The sequence below is a fragment of the Bos javanicus genome, chromosome 6 (genome assembly GCF_032452875.1).
Source record: "Bos javanicus breed banteng chromosome 6, ARS-OSU_banteng_1.0, whole genome shotgun sequence".
In the NCBI taxonomy this organism is placed as follows: Eukaryota; Metazoa; Chordata; class Mammalia; order Artiodactyla; family Bovidae; genus Bos; species Bos javanicus.
This window is the reverse complement of record NC_083873.1, coordinates 34,893,849-34,908,436: the sequence shown is the minus strand read 5'-3', so window position 1 is coordinate 34,908,436 and position 14,588 is coordinate 34,893,849.

Below are 14,588 nucleotides of genomic sequence, written 5' to 3'. Positions count from 1 at the left end.
TTCAAAAAAGACAGTCTTCATCCTCATGGTCCACAGAGTTAAGTGGAAGAGCTGGATACTAAACAATTTGTAACACAAATAAATAATTACACTTGTTATAATGCTATAAAGGAAAAAATAAAGGATCTTAAAACTGAAATGGTTCAGCTGGGTCCCAAACAGAGGGATCTGCAAGGATTTGGCTATACTTTTTTATCCAGCAATGACCAAGATAGTGAAATCTTAAACCTAAAGGACATCATTAAACTAATCATTAGGGAGTACACTTGTTCTAGAGAATACATAATTTCTTAGACTTTACCCATAGCTTAAATGAAATGAATTTTAGCATCATCTCTCTTTGTTTTTTCAGACAATATTCACAAAGCAACATTTTGATTACCAACTTAGAATTCCTAGTACCTTTGCACTGGGAAGGAAAACCACAGAACAACACACACAAATGTTTTAGTCACTGGAAAAAATTACCTCATTAGAATGTAATACGTAAGTGCAGGAAATTCTTTTCCTCCAACTTTATTGACAAATAATGAACATATATCCAGACTGAGCCAGAGAGACTGAGTCAGACCTACCTTTGAGTATTTGAGTGTCTCCTGTGGACAGAAGTGGCTGGCAACAGGAGCAGGGGATCTGGGTGCAATAGACCTGGAGGTGGCATAAGCCCTCTTGGAGGAGGTCGCCATTAACCCCACCATAGAGCCCCCAGAACTTACACAGGACTGGGGAAACAGACCCTTGGAGGGCACAAACAAAACCTTGTGTGCACCAGGACCCAGGAGAAAGGAGCAGTGACCCAAGAGACTGACCCAGAATGCCTGTAAGTACCCAGGAGTCTCCGGCGGAGGCATCGATCAGCCTGCTGCAGGGTTGGGGGCACTGAGTGCTGCAGTGCATGCACAGGATATTTTGAAGGAGGTCACCATTATCTTCATTACCTCCACCATAGTTTGGTCAAACAACAGGGAGGAAACAAGCCCCTCCGGACAGAAAACAGGATTAAAGATTTACTGAGCATGGCCTGACCATCAGAACAAGAACCAATTTCCCCCACAGTCAGTTTCTACCATCAGGAAGCTTCCATAAGCTTTTTATTCTTATCTCAGAGGATGGACAGAATGAAAACCAAAATCACAGACAACGAATCAAAGTGATCACATGGAACATAGCATTGTCTAACTGGAAGAAACTATGAGCCATGCCCTGTAGGGCTAGCCAAGACAGACAGGTCATGGTGGAAAGTTCTGACTAAATATGGTTCACTGGAGAAGGGAATGGCAAACCACTTCAGTATTCTTGCCTTGAAAACCCCATTCAGTCGTGTCCAACTCTTTGCAACCCCATGGACTGCAGTACGCCAGGCCTCCCTGTCTATCACCAACACCAGGAGTTTACTCAAACTCATCTCCACTGAGTCAGAGATGCCATCCAACCATCTCTGTCATCCCCTTCTCCTCCTGCCTTCAATCTTTCCCAACATCAGCGTCTTTTCCAATGAGTCAGCTCTTTGAATCAAGTGGTGAATGTATTGGAGCTTCAACATCAGTCCCTCCAATAAATTCAGGACTGATTTCCTTTAGGGTGGACTGGTTGGAACTCCAGGCAGTCCAAGGAACTCTCAAGAGTCTTCTCTAACACCACAGTTTAAAAGCATCAATTCTTCGGCGCTCAGCTTTCTTCACAGTCCAACTCTCACAACCATTCATGACTACTGGAAAAAACATAGCCTTGACTAGACGGACTTTGGTGGCAAAGTAATGTCTCTGCATTTTAATATGCGGTCTAGGTTGCTCATACCTTTTCTTCCAAGGAGCAAGCGTCTTTTAATTTCATGGCTGCAGTTACCATCTGCAGTGATTTTGGAGCCCAGAAAAATAAAGTCTGCCACTGTTTCCACTGTTTCTCCATCTATTTGCCATGAAGTGATGGGACTGGATGCTATGTTCTTAGTTTTTTGAATGTTGAACTTTAAGCCAACTTTTTCAATCTCCACTTTCATTTTCATCAAGAGGCTCTTCAGTTCTTCATTGCTTTCTGCCATAAGGGTGGTATCATCTGTGTATCTGAGGTTATTGATATTTCTCCCAGCAATCTTGATTCCAGCTTGTGCTTCATCCAGCCCAGAGTTTCTCATAATGTACTCTGCATATAAGTTAAATAAACAGGGTGACAATATACAGCCTTGACGTACTCCTTTCCCTATTTGGAACCAGTCTCTTGTTCCATGCCCAGTTCTGATTGTTGCTTCCTGACCTGCATACAGATTTCTCAAGAGGCAGGTCAGGTGGTCTCGAATTCCCATCTCTTTCAGAATTTCCCACAGTTTGTTGTGATCCACACAGTCAAAACATTTGGCACAGGCAATAAAGCAGATGTAGATGTTTTTCTGGAACTCTCTTGCTTTTTCCATGATCCAGCAGATGTTGGCAGTTTATCTCTGGTTCCTCTGCCCTTTCTAAAACAAGCTTCAACATCTGGAAGTTCAGAGTTCACGTAGTGTTGAAGCCTGGTTTGGAGAATTTTGACCATTACTTTACTAGCGTGTAAGATGAGTGGTTCCAAATAGGAAAAGGAGTTTGTCAAGGCTGTATATTGTCACCCTGCTTATTTAACTTCTATGCAGAGTACATCATGAGAAACGCTGGGCTGGAAGAAGCACAAGCTGGAATCAAGATTGCCAGGAGAAATATCAATAACCTCAGATATGTAGATGACACCACCCTTATGGCAGAAAGTGAAGAGGAACTAAAAAGCCTCTTGATGAAAGTGAAAGAGGAGAGCGAAAAAGTTGGCTTAAAGCTCAACATTCAGAAAACTAAGATCATGGCATCTTGCCCCATCACTTCATGGCAAATAGATGGGGAAACAGTGGAAACAGTGTCAGACTTTACTTTTTGGGCTCCAAAATCACTGCAGATGGTGATTGCATCCATGAAATTAAAAGATCCTTACTCCCTGGAAGGACGGTTATGACCAATCTAGAGAGCATATTCAAAAGCAGAGACATTACTTTGCCAACAAAGGTCCCTCTAGTCAAGGCTATGGTTTTTCCAGTGGTCATGTATGGATGTGAGAGTTGGACTGTGAAGAAAGCTGAGCGCTGAGGAATTGATGGTTTTGAACTGTGGTGTTGGAGAAGACTCTTGAGAGTCCCATGGACTGCAGGGAGATCCAACCAGTCCATTCTAAAGGAGATCAGTCCTGGGTGTTCTTTGGAAGGAATGATGCTGAAGCTGAAACTCCAATTCTTCGGCCACCTCATGCGAAGAGTTGACTCATTGGAAAAGACTGATGCTGGGAGGGATTGGGGGCAGGAGGAGAAGGGGACGCCAGAGGATGAGATGGCTGGATGGCATCACCGACTCAATGGACACGAGTTCGGGTGAACTCCAGGAGTTGGTGATGGACAGGGAAGCCTGGCGTGCTGCAATTCATGGGGTCACAAAGAGTCGGACACAACTGAGCGACTGAACTAAACTGAAGATGAGTGCAATTGGATGGTAGTTTGCACATTCTTTGGCATTGCCTTTCTTTGGGATTGGAATGAACAACCTTTTCCAGTCCTGTGACCACTGCTGAGTTTTCCAAATGTGCTGGTATATTGAGTGCAGCACTTTCACAGCATCATCTTCCAGGATTTGAAATTCCATCACCTCCACTAGCTTTGTTCCTAGTGATGCTTTCTAAGGCCCACTTGACTTCACATTCCAGGATGTTTGGCTCTAGGTGAGTGATCACATCATCGTGATTATCTGGGTCATGAAGATATTTTTTGTACAGTTCTTCTGTGTATTCTTGCCACCTCTTCTTAATATCTTCTGCTTCTGTTAGGTCTATACCATTTCTGGCCTTTATTGAGCCCATCTTTGCATGAAATGTTGCCTTGGTATCTCTAATTTTCTTGAAGAGATCTCTAGTCTTTCCCATTCTATTGTTTTCCTCTATTTCTTTGCATTGATCACTGAGGAAGGTTTTCTTATCTCTCCCTGCTATTCTTTGGAACTCTGCATTGAAATGGGTATATCTTTCTTTTTCTCTTTTGCTTTTCACTTCTTTTCTTTTCACAGCTATTTGTAAGACCTCCTCAGATAGCCATTTTGCTTTTTGCATTTCTCTTTTGGGGGGATGGTCTTGCTCCCTGTCTCCTGTACACTGTCATGAATCTCCAACCATAGTTCATCAGGCACTTTGTCTATCAGATTTGGTCTCTGAAATCTACTTCTCACTTCCACTGTATAATCATAAGGGACTTGATTTAGGTCATACCTGAATTGTCTAGTGGTTTTCCCCCACTTTCTTCAATCTAAGTCTGAATTTGGCAATAGGAGTTCATGATCTGAGCCACAGTCAGCTCCTGGTCTTGTTTTTGCTGACTGTATAGAGCTTCTCCATCTTTAGCTGCAAGGAATATAATCAATCATATTTTGGTGTTGACCGTCTCCTGATATTTACGTGCAGAGTCTTCTCTTGTGTTGTTGGAAGAGGTTATTTGCTATGACCAGTGCATTCTCTTGGCAGAACTCTATTAGCCTTTGCCCTGCTTCATTCTGTACTCCAATGCCAAATTTGCCTGTTACTCCAGGTGTTTCTTGACTTCCTGCTTTTGCATTACATTCCCCTACTGTTCATGAAAACCCCATGAACAGTATGAAAAGGCAAAAAGATAGAACACTGAAAGATGAACTCCCCAGATCCATAGGTGCCCAATATGCTACTGGAGAAGAGTAGAAAAATAACTCCAGAAAAGATGAAGAGACGGAGCAAAAGTGAAAACAACCTGCCCAGTTGTTGATGTGACTGGTGATGGAAGTCCAATGCTGTAAAGAACAATTTTGTGCAGGAATCTGAAATGTTAGATCCATGAATCAAGGTAACTTGTAAGTGGTCAAATAGGAGATGACAAGGGTGAACATCAAGATATTAGGAATCAGTGAATTATAATGGACTGGAATGGGTGAATTTAACTCAGATGACCATTTTATCTACTTCTGTGGACAATAGTCTCTTAGACGAAATGGAGCAGCCATCATAGTCAACAAAAGAACCTGAAATGCAGTTCTTAGGGTCAATCTCAAAGACGACGAATGATCTCTGTTTGTTTCCATACAGTCAGTTCAGTCAGTTCAGTTGCTCAGTCGTGTCCGACTCTTTGTGACCCCATGAATTGCAGCATGCCAGGCCTCCCTGTCCATCACCAACTCCTGGAGTTCACCCGAACTCGTGTCCATTGAGTCGGTGATGCCATCCAGCCATCTCATCCTCTGTCGTCCCCTTCTCCTCCTGCCCCCAATCCCTCCCAGCATCAGAGTCTTTTCCAATGAGTCAACTCTTCGCATGAGGTGGCCGAAGAATTGGAGTTTCAGCTTCAGCATCATTCCTTCCAAAGAATACCCAGGACTGATCTCCTTTAGAATGGACTGGTTGGATCTCCCTGCAATCCATGGGACTCTCAAGAGTCTTCTCCAACACCACAGTTCAAAACCATCAATTCCTCAGCGCTCAGCTTTCTTCACAGTCCAACTCTCACATCCATACATGACCACTGGAAAAACCATAGCCTTGACTAGAGGGACCTTTGTTGGCAAAGTAATGTCTCTGCTTTTGAATATGCTCTCTAGATTGGTCATAACCGTCCTTCCAGGAAGTATGCATCTTTTAATTTCATGGATGCAATCACCATCTGCAGTGATTTTGGAGCCCAAAAAAGTAAAGTCTGACACTGTTTCCACTGTTTCCCCATCTATTTGCCATGAAGTGATGGGGCCAGATGCCATGATCTTAGTTTTCTGAATGTTGAGCTTTAAGGCAACTTTTTCGCTCTCCTCTTTCACTTTCATCAAGAGGCTTTTTAGTTCCTCTTCACTTTCTGCCATAAGGGTGGTGTCATCTGCATATCTGAGGTTTGTTTCTAAGGAACCATTAAATATTACAGTAATCCAAGTCTATGCCCCAACCAGTAATGCTGAAGAAGCTGGTTTTATGAAGACCTACAGGCCTTCTAGAACTAACAACCAAAAAACATGTCCTTTTCATTATAGGGGACTGGAATACAAAGGTAGGAAGTCAGGGGATACCTGGAGTAACAGGCAAATTTGGCTTTGGCATACAAAATGAAGGAGAGCAAAGGCTAACAGAGTTTCCCCAAGAGAATGCACTGGTCATTGCAAACACCCTCTTCCAACAACACGAGAGAAGATTCTACATATGGACATCACCACAGGGTCAATACTTAAATCAGATTGATTATATTCCTTGCAGCCAAAGATGGAGAAGCTCTATACATTCAGCAAAAACAAGAACAGGAGCTGACTGTGGCTCAGATCATGAATTCAGACTTCAATTGAAGAAACGGAAAACCACTAGACCATTCAGGTATGAACTAAATCAAATCCCTTTCGATTATACAGTGGAAGTGACAAATAGATTCAAGGGATTAGATCTGACAGATAGAGTCCCTGAAGAACTATGGACAGAGGTTGAAGACACTGTAGAGGAGGCAGTGGTCAAGACCATCCTAAAGAAAAAAAATGCAAAAAGGCAAAAGGTTGTCTGAGAAGGCATTACAAATAGCTGAGAAAAGAGGCTAAGCAAAAGGCAAAGGAGAAAAGGAAAGATTTTCTTTGAATCTTGAATTTGAATTTGCTTTTGTATGCATTTGAAATGATGGGACCCATTTGAATACAGACTTCCAAAGAATGGCAAGGAGAGATAAGAAAGCCTTCCTCAGTTATCAGTGTGAAGAAATAGAGGAAAACAGTAGAATGGGAAAGACTAGAGATTTCTTCAAGAAAATTAGAGATATCAAGGCAACATTTCATGCAAAGATAGGCACAATAAAGGACAAAAATCGTATGGACCTAACAGAAGCAGAAGATATTAAGAAGAGGTGGCAAGAATACAAAGAAGAACTATACAAAAATGATCTTCATGACCAAGATAATCATAATAGTGTGATCACTCACATAGAGCCAGACATCCTGGAATAGGAAGTCAAGTGGGCCTTAGAAAGCATCACTACGAACAAAGCTCATGGAGGTGATGGAATTCCAGTTGAGCTATTTCAAATCCTAAAAGATGATGCTGTGAAAGTGCTGCACTCAATATGCCAGCAAATTTGGAAAATGCAGCAGTGGCCACAGGACTGGAAAAGGTCAGTTTTCATTCCAATCCCAAAGAAAGGCAATGCCAAAGAATATTCAGACTACCGTACAATTGCACTCATCTCACATGCTAGCACAGTAATGCTCAAAATTCTCCAAGGAAGGCTTCAACAATATGTTTACTGTGAGCTTCCACATGTTCAAGTTGGATTTAGAAAAGCCAGAGCAACCAGAGATCGATTTGCCAACATCCAATGGATCATTGAAAAAGCAAGAAATTCCAGAAAATCATCTATATCTGCTTTATTGCCTATGCCAAATCCTTTGACTGTGTAGATCACAACAAATTGTGGAAAATCCTGAAAGAGATGGGAATACCAGACCACCTGACCTGCCTCCTGAGAAATCTGTATGCAGTTCAAGAAGCAACAGTTAGAACTGGACATGGAACAATAGACTAGTTCCAAATAGGGAAAGGAGTATGTCAAGGCTGTATATTGTCACCCTGCTTATTTAACTTCTATGCAGAGTACATCATGCGAAATGCTGGGCTGGATGAAGCACAAGCTGGAATCAAGATTGCTGGGAGAAATATCAATAACCTCAGAAACACAGACGATAGTACCCTTATGACAGAAAGTGAAGAAAAACTAAAGAGCCTCTTGATGAAAATAAAAGAGGAGAGTGAAAAAAGTTGGCTTAAAACTCAACATTCAGAAAACTAAGATCATGGCATCTGGTCCCATCACTTCATGACAAATAGATGGGGAAACAGTGGAAACAGTAACAGACTTTATTCTTTTGGGCTTCAACAAAATCACTGCAGATGGCGACTGCAGCCATGAAGTTAAAAGACACTTGCTCCTTGGAAGAAAAGCTATGACCAACCTAGACAGCATTACTAGACAGTAAAGCAGAGACATTACTTTGCCAACAAGGGCCTGCCTATTCAAAGCTATGTTTTTTCCAGTAGTCATGTATGAATGTGAGAGTTGGACCATAAAGAAGGTTGAGTGCCAAAGAGTTGATGATTATGGACTGTGGTGTTGGAGAAAGATTTTTGAGAGTCCCTTGGATTGCAAGGAGATCCAACCAGTCCATCTTAAAGGAAATCAGTCCTGAACATTCATTGGAAGGACAGATGCTGAAGCTGAAACTCCAATACTTTGGCCACCTGATGTGAAGAGCTGACTCATTGGAAAAGACCCTGATGCTGGGAAAGATCAAAGGCCAGAGAAAACAGGGACAACAGAGGATGGCATGGTTGGATGGCATCACCGACTCAATGGACATGAGTTTGAGTGAGCTCCAGGAATTGGTGATGGTTAAGGAAGCCTGGTGTGCTGCAGTCCATGGGGTTACAAAAGAGTCGGGCATGACTGAGTGACTGAGCTGAACTGATGGACATATAGCATATACATATAAGTTTAAGTTAGGCAGTGTGATCATTTCATTCATATGTATATTGCAGAATTATTAATTTAATATGGTTAAACCTCTTCTGTCACCTCATGTAATTACAATTTTTTATAGTGATAACATTTTAGATATACTCTTTTAGCAACTTTCAAGTACGTAGTACAATATTGTTAACTAAAGTCCCCAAAGTGTACTTTAAGTCCCTAGAATTTATATATCTTAGAATTAGAAGTTTGTAATTTTTGACCAACCTCTCCCCATCCACACACCTTCTTCCTCTGGTTCCTCTTTCTATGAGTCTGAATTTTTTAGATTTTACATATCGGTGAGATCATAGAATATTTTTCTTTCTCTCTCTGACTTTTTTACTTAGTACAATGCCCTTTAGGTCCATTCATTTTGTCATAAAAGGCAGGGTTTCCTTCACGTTTATGACTGAATAATATTCCATTGGATATATACCCCATACTTTTCATCCATCTTCTGTTGAATGTCATTAAAGTTCCTTCCATATCTTGGCTACAGTGAGTAATGTTACAGCGAACATGGGGGTTCACATACCTCTTCAAGGTAGTAATTTTATTTATTTTATATGCCCAGAAGTAGGATTGCTGGATTCTATCATAATTTTATTTTTACTTTCTTGAGGAAACTTCATACTGTTTTCTAAAACAGTCCACCTCTGCTAGTCCCTGGCTAGCCTGTGGTGAAGTTGGGTTTCCATTTCACTCTCCTTCTCCCGTCGGGAGAATGTCTGCTTCTGCACTAGGCTGCCTGGGCTTGGAGGAGGGATGGTGGGGCTAAACTACCTTTCCCACCTTCATCAGTACATCTTCTCTTATTGCTATGCTTCACTCAGGTGGTATAATCCCTTACCTGTATTCATAGGTCTTGGTAAGATATTTTCATGCACAAAAAATTGTTCAAATTGGTGTTTTCTTTTTCATTTTTAATATGAAGTTTGAATGTGGTGGTGGTTAATGCTTTTTTGCTGTATCTGTTATTTTTCCTTTTTTTTTTTTTTTTTTTTTGTCGTTTGGAGGAAACTATATTGAGTAATAACACTACTAGCCTTTCTCTATCTTCACATTAACTCTTCCCCCAGGAGAAGTAGTGAGTTAATTCGTTGGCGTTTGGAATGAGAAACAGCATGTTTTTTATCCCCTTTGGCTATCACTTTTTTTTTTTCTTTCCCAAGGAAGCATCCTTTGACTTTACCTCTGCCTACCTCATTAGTCATAAAAGCTAATCATTTCTATGTTGTGATAATTTAAATTTAACTTCTCAAGATGATAGACATGAACTTTGTCATTAGGTGTCTTCTGATATGATAGAGTATGCTTATATTAATTTTTAAATTATTCACCATAAAGCAAACAAAAGTACTTTAAATAAAACATCAGGTTGGCACAGAGCTCCTAGGGATCTATAAACCTGAAAAAGTAATGCAGTACTCAATACTAATAACAATAAAATAAATAATTTACTGTAAAAATGAGAGCTCTTCTCTTTACAAACTTTTTGGCATTATGCTAAACTTAGACATTTAAGAAATTTGAAAATTGTATATAAATAATTAAACATAGATGTATCTTGATTAAAAGCAATCCTATTAATTTTTAAACACTTTGATTTATGTGAGAGGGTTCTGTCTATGTTTTCATCTAGGAGTTTTATAGTGTCTGGTCTTACATTTAGATTTTTAATCCATTTTGAGTTTATTTTTGTGTATGGTGTTAGGGAGTGTTCTAATTTCATTATTTTATATGTAGCTGTCTTTTCTCAATTGTATATTCTTTCCTCTTTTGTTATACATTAACTAGTGATAAGTGGATTTATTTCTGGGATTTTCTCCTGCTGCACTGATTTATATGTCTGTTTTTTTACCAGTAACATATTGTTTATTGCTCAGCCATAAAAAGAATGAAATAATGCCATTTGCAGTAACATGGGTGGACTTAGAGATTATCATGCTGAGTGAAGTATGTCATATAGAGAAAAAATATCATTTGATATCACTTACATATGGAATCTAGAAAAAAGATACAAATGAACTTATTTACAAAGCAGAAATAGACTCACAGATACAGAAAACAAATTCTTAGCTACCAAAGGGGAGGGAAGTAGGAATGAATTAGGAGTTTGGGATTAACAGATACACACTACTATATGTGAAATAGATAAACAACAAGGACCTACTGTATAGGGGACTCTACTCAACATCTTATAAGAACCTATAATGGGAAAGAACCTGAAAAAAGAATAGATAGATATCTGAATCACTTTACTGTTTACCTGAAACTAATACGACATTGTAAATTGACTATACTTCAATTAAAAAAATTTTTTTAAAAATTAAATGCAAACTTACATATTGAACTAATATGAAACGAGAAGCTAGACTTTGAAAATAGAAGCTAGAGGTGAACACTTGTTATCCTTGTTTGACTTGCTATTTAGGAGCAGAGAGACTTCGTTTTAAACATTTTCTATTGTGTCTGTCATGTATGTTCATTGAGTCATAATATTTGTCCCAGCCCTACACTCCCAACTTACCTAAAAATATTACATATCATGTTTAACTTGTGAACTTTTGCCTTCACTTGCCCTAGTCCTGTAAAACTGTGTGTTCTCTTAAATTGTTATCTGATAGGCTATTAGAGAACTGGAGACTACCGTCCTGTATACCAATCAACTGCCATTGCTTCCAAGGAAGTAGGGAGACTCTTGCCATATTACATATTACTTGGGATAAAAAATAATCATTCTTCATCTTGAACAATTTTCTACAAATATTATTTGTGCTTAGATTGTTTATGTTCAACTTTGAAAAATCACAAAAGTTTATAAAGAGTGAAAGAGGTTGTTTATTATGAAACAAATTGCTATTACATGCTTATGTTTTTGAAGAGACTATCAAGTATACACTATTTTTAAATAAAACAGTAAAAGAAAAAAGTCTATTTTCCAAAAAAAGAAAAAAAAAAAAACCACAACACGTTAGGTGAACCATCTGGCTAAACAATAGCTGAAACAAGAGCAAATGAATGAAAACAGTAGCTTTGTTTCATTTTACCTTCTTATTCTATTAAGTCAGTATTTTAATTGACTCCCTGAAATGGTAGCCTCCAAGCTCCCAGTCAGAATAGTACCCCTGGACCCCTTCACAAATCCACGGAGTAGTGCTGTTCAATTTTTTAAATGATGATGAAAATTGAACACATCTATTTGAACATCCTGTTTCATAAAGGGGCAAACTAATTGTTGTGACCTGAACTGTGACTACGCCAAAGCCTTTGTATGGGTCACAACAAACTAGAAAATTCTTAAAGAGATGGGAATACCAGACCACTTGACTGTATTCTGAGACATCTGCACGCAGGTCAGGAACCAACAGTTAGAACTAGACATGGAACAACAGACTGGTTCCAAATAGGAAAAGGAGTATGTCAAGGTTGTTTATTGTCACCCTGCTTATTTGACTTATATGCAGAGTACATCATGCGAAATGCCAGGATGGATGAAGCACAAGCTGGAATCAAGATTGCCGGGAGAAATATCAATAACCTCAGATGTGCAGATGACACCACCATTAAGGCAGAAAGAGAACTAAAGAGTCTCTTGATGAAAGTGAAAGAGGAGAGTGAAAAGGTTGGCTTAAAGCTCAACATTCAGAAAATGAAGATCATGGCATCTGGTCCCATCAGTCAGTTCAGTTCAGTTGCTCAGTCATGTCCGACTCTTTGTGACCCCATGAATTTCAGCACGCCAGGCCTCCCTGTCCATCACCAACTCCCGGAGTTCACTCAGACTCACGTCCATCGAGTCAGTGATGCCATCCAGCCATCTCATCCTCTGGCGTCTCCTTCTCCTTCTGCCCCCAATCCCTCCCAGCATCAGAGTCTTTTCCAATGAGTCAACTCTTTGCATGAAGTGGCCAAAGTACTGGAGTTTCAGCTTTAGCATCATTCCTTCCAAAGAAATCCCAGGGCTGATCTCCTTCAGAATGGACTGGTTGGATCTCCTTGCAGTCCAAGGGACTCTCAAGAGTCTTCTCCAACACCACAGTTCAAAAGCATCAATTCTTTGGTGCCCAGCCTTCTTCACAGTCCAACTGTCACATCCATACATGACCACTGGAAAAACCATAGCCTTGACTAGACGAACCTTTGTTGGCAAAGTAATGTCTCTGCTTTTGAATATGCTATCTAGGTTGGTCATAACTTTCCTTCCAAGGAGTAAGCGTCTTTTAATTTCATGGCTGCAGTCACCATCTGCAGTGATTTTGGAGCCCCAAAAAATAAAGTCTGACACTGTTTCCACTGTTTCCCCATCTATTTCCCATGAAGTGATGGGACTGGATGCCATGATCTTCATTTTCTGAATGTTGAGCTTTAAGCCAACTTTTTCACTCTCCTCTTTCACTTTCATCCCATCACTTCATGGCAAATAGATGGGGAAACAGTGGAAACAGTGACAGACTTTATTCTTTTGGGCTTCAACAAAATCACTGCAGATGGTGACTGCAGGCATGAAATTAAAAGACATCTGCTCCTTGGAAGAAAAGCTATGACTAAACTAGACAGCATATTAAAAAGCAAAGACATTACTTTGCCAACAAAGGTCCATCTAGTCAAAGCTATGTTTTTTCCAGTAGTCATGTATGGATGTGAGAGTTGGACTATAAAGAAAGCTGAGTGCCAAAGAATTGATGCTTATGAACTGTAGAGTTGGAGAAGATTCTTGAGAGTCCCTTGGACTGCAAGGAGATCCAATCAGTCCATCCCAAAGGAAATCAGTCCTGAATATTCATTGGAGGGACTGATGCTGAAGCTGAAACTCCAATACTTTGGCCACCTGATGCAAAAGACTGACTCATTTGAAAAGACCCTGATACTAGGAAAGATTGAAGGCAGGAGGAGAGGGGGACGAAAGAGGATGAGATGGTTGAATGGCATCACTAATACAATGGACATGAATTTGAGTAGACTCTGGGAGTTGGTGATGAACAGGGAAGCCTGGCGTGCTGCAGTCCATGGGGTTGCAAAGAGTCGGAGACCACTGAGCAACTGAATTGAACTGAACTGAGCTGTGAAGGGGAAATTAACTTGCTTAAAAATACCCCTTCAAAAAATTCCCAGATTCCTAAGAGCAGAGAGTAAGAATTAATTAACAGATTTCTATCATCCTGTGTGTTTATGTTATTATAAGTCATGTCCAACCCTTGTGACCCCATGGACTGTAGCCCACCAGGCTCCTCTGTCCATGGGATTTCCAAGGCAAGAATACTGAAGTGGGTTGTCATTTCCTTCTCCAGAGGATCTTCCTGACCCAGAGATCAAACCCTCTTGCAATACAGGCAGATTCTTTACTGCTGAGCCACCAGGAAAGACCCTAAGATAATTACTAGAGGTAAATATTTCCTGCTGTCTAGTTTCTAGGCTTTTCATAGGAGTGTATGTCCTGTGATGATACTAGCTGAATGAATCATATGACTAGTTTTGGCCAAGAAATGTGAATATCAATTGTGTGTGCCAATTTTAAGTCAGAGCATAGAAGGTTCTCTGTTGTCCTCTTTCCTTTTGACCTGATCATATAGTGTTCCAGAAGGTAGCTGTGCTGACTGCCCTGGGGCTCCCAGACAATTCTCAAAAGACATGTACCTTGAGAGAAAAATAAACCTTTTGTTTTCAATCTCTGTGATTTGAGTTTATTATGCAGTTTAACAGAGTCCGACCTGTTTGACTGCACTTCAATAATTTAAGACCCAACTTTTCCTGAACATGTGAATGTTTAGTCAAACTATATGTACTTTGTCTCTTATGGAAATACAGAATCATGAAGCCATTTTATATCTGTGTATCCTTTAACAATTAAAAAAAATCATTTTTACATATTATCTCACTTATTTTGTAAAATAGTCCTCTCAGAAAACATGAGAGTTATTATTACCACCATTAATGAATTAAGAGGTTAAAAATAGTTGCATAATTTGATATTCAGTCACAAAGCCAAGACAAATACACAGATTCATTACAGTTTGTTCTTCCTTTCCCTGTTGCACTTTCT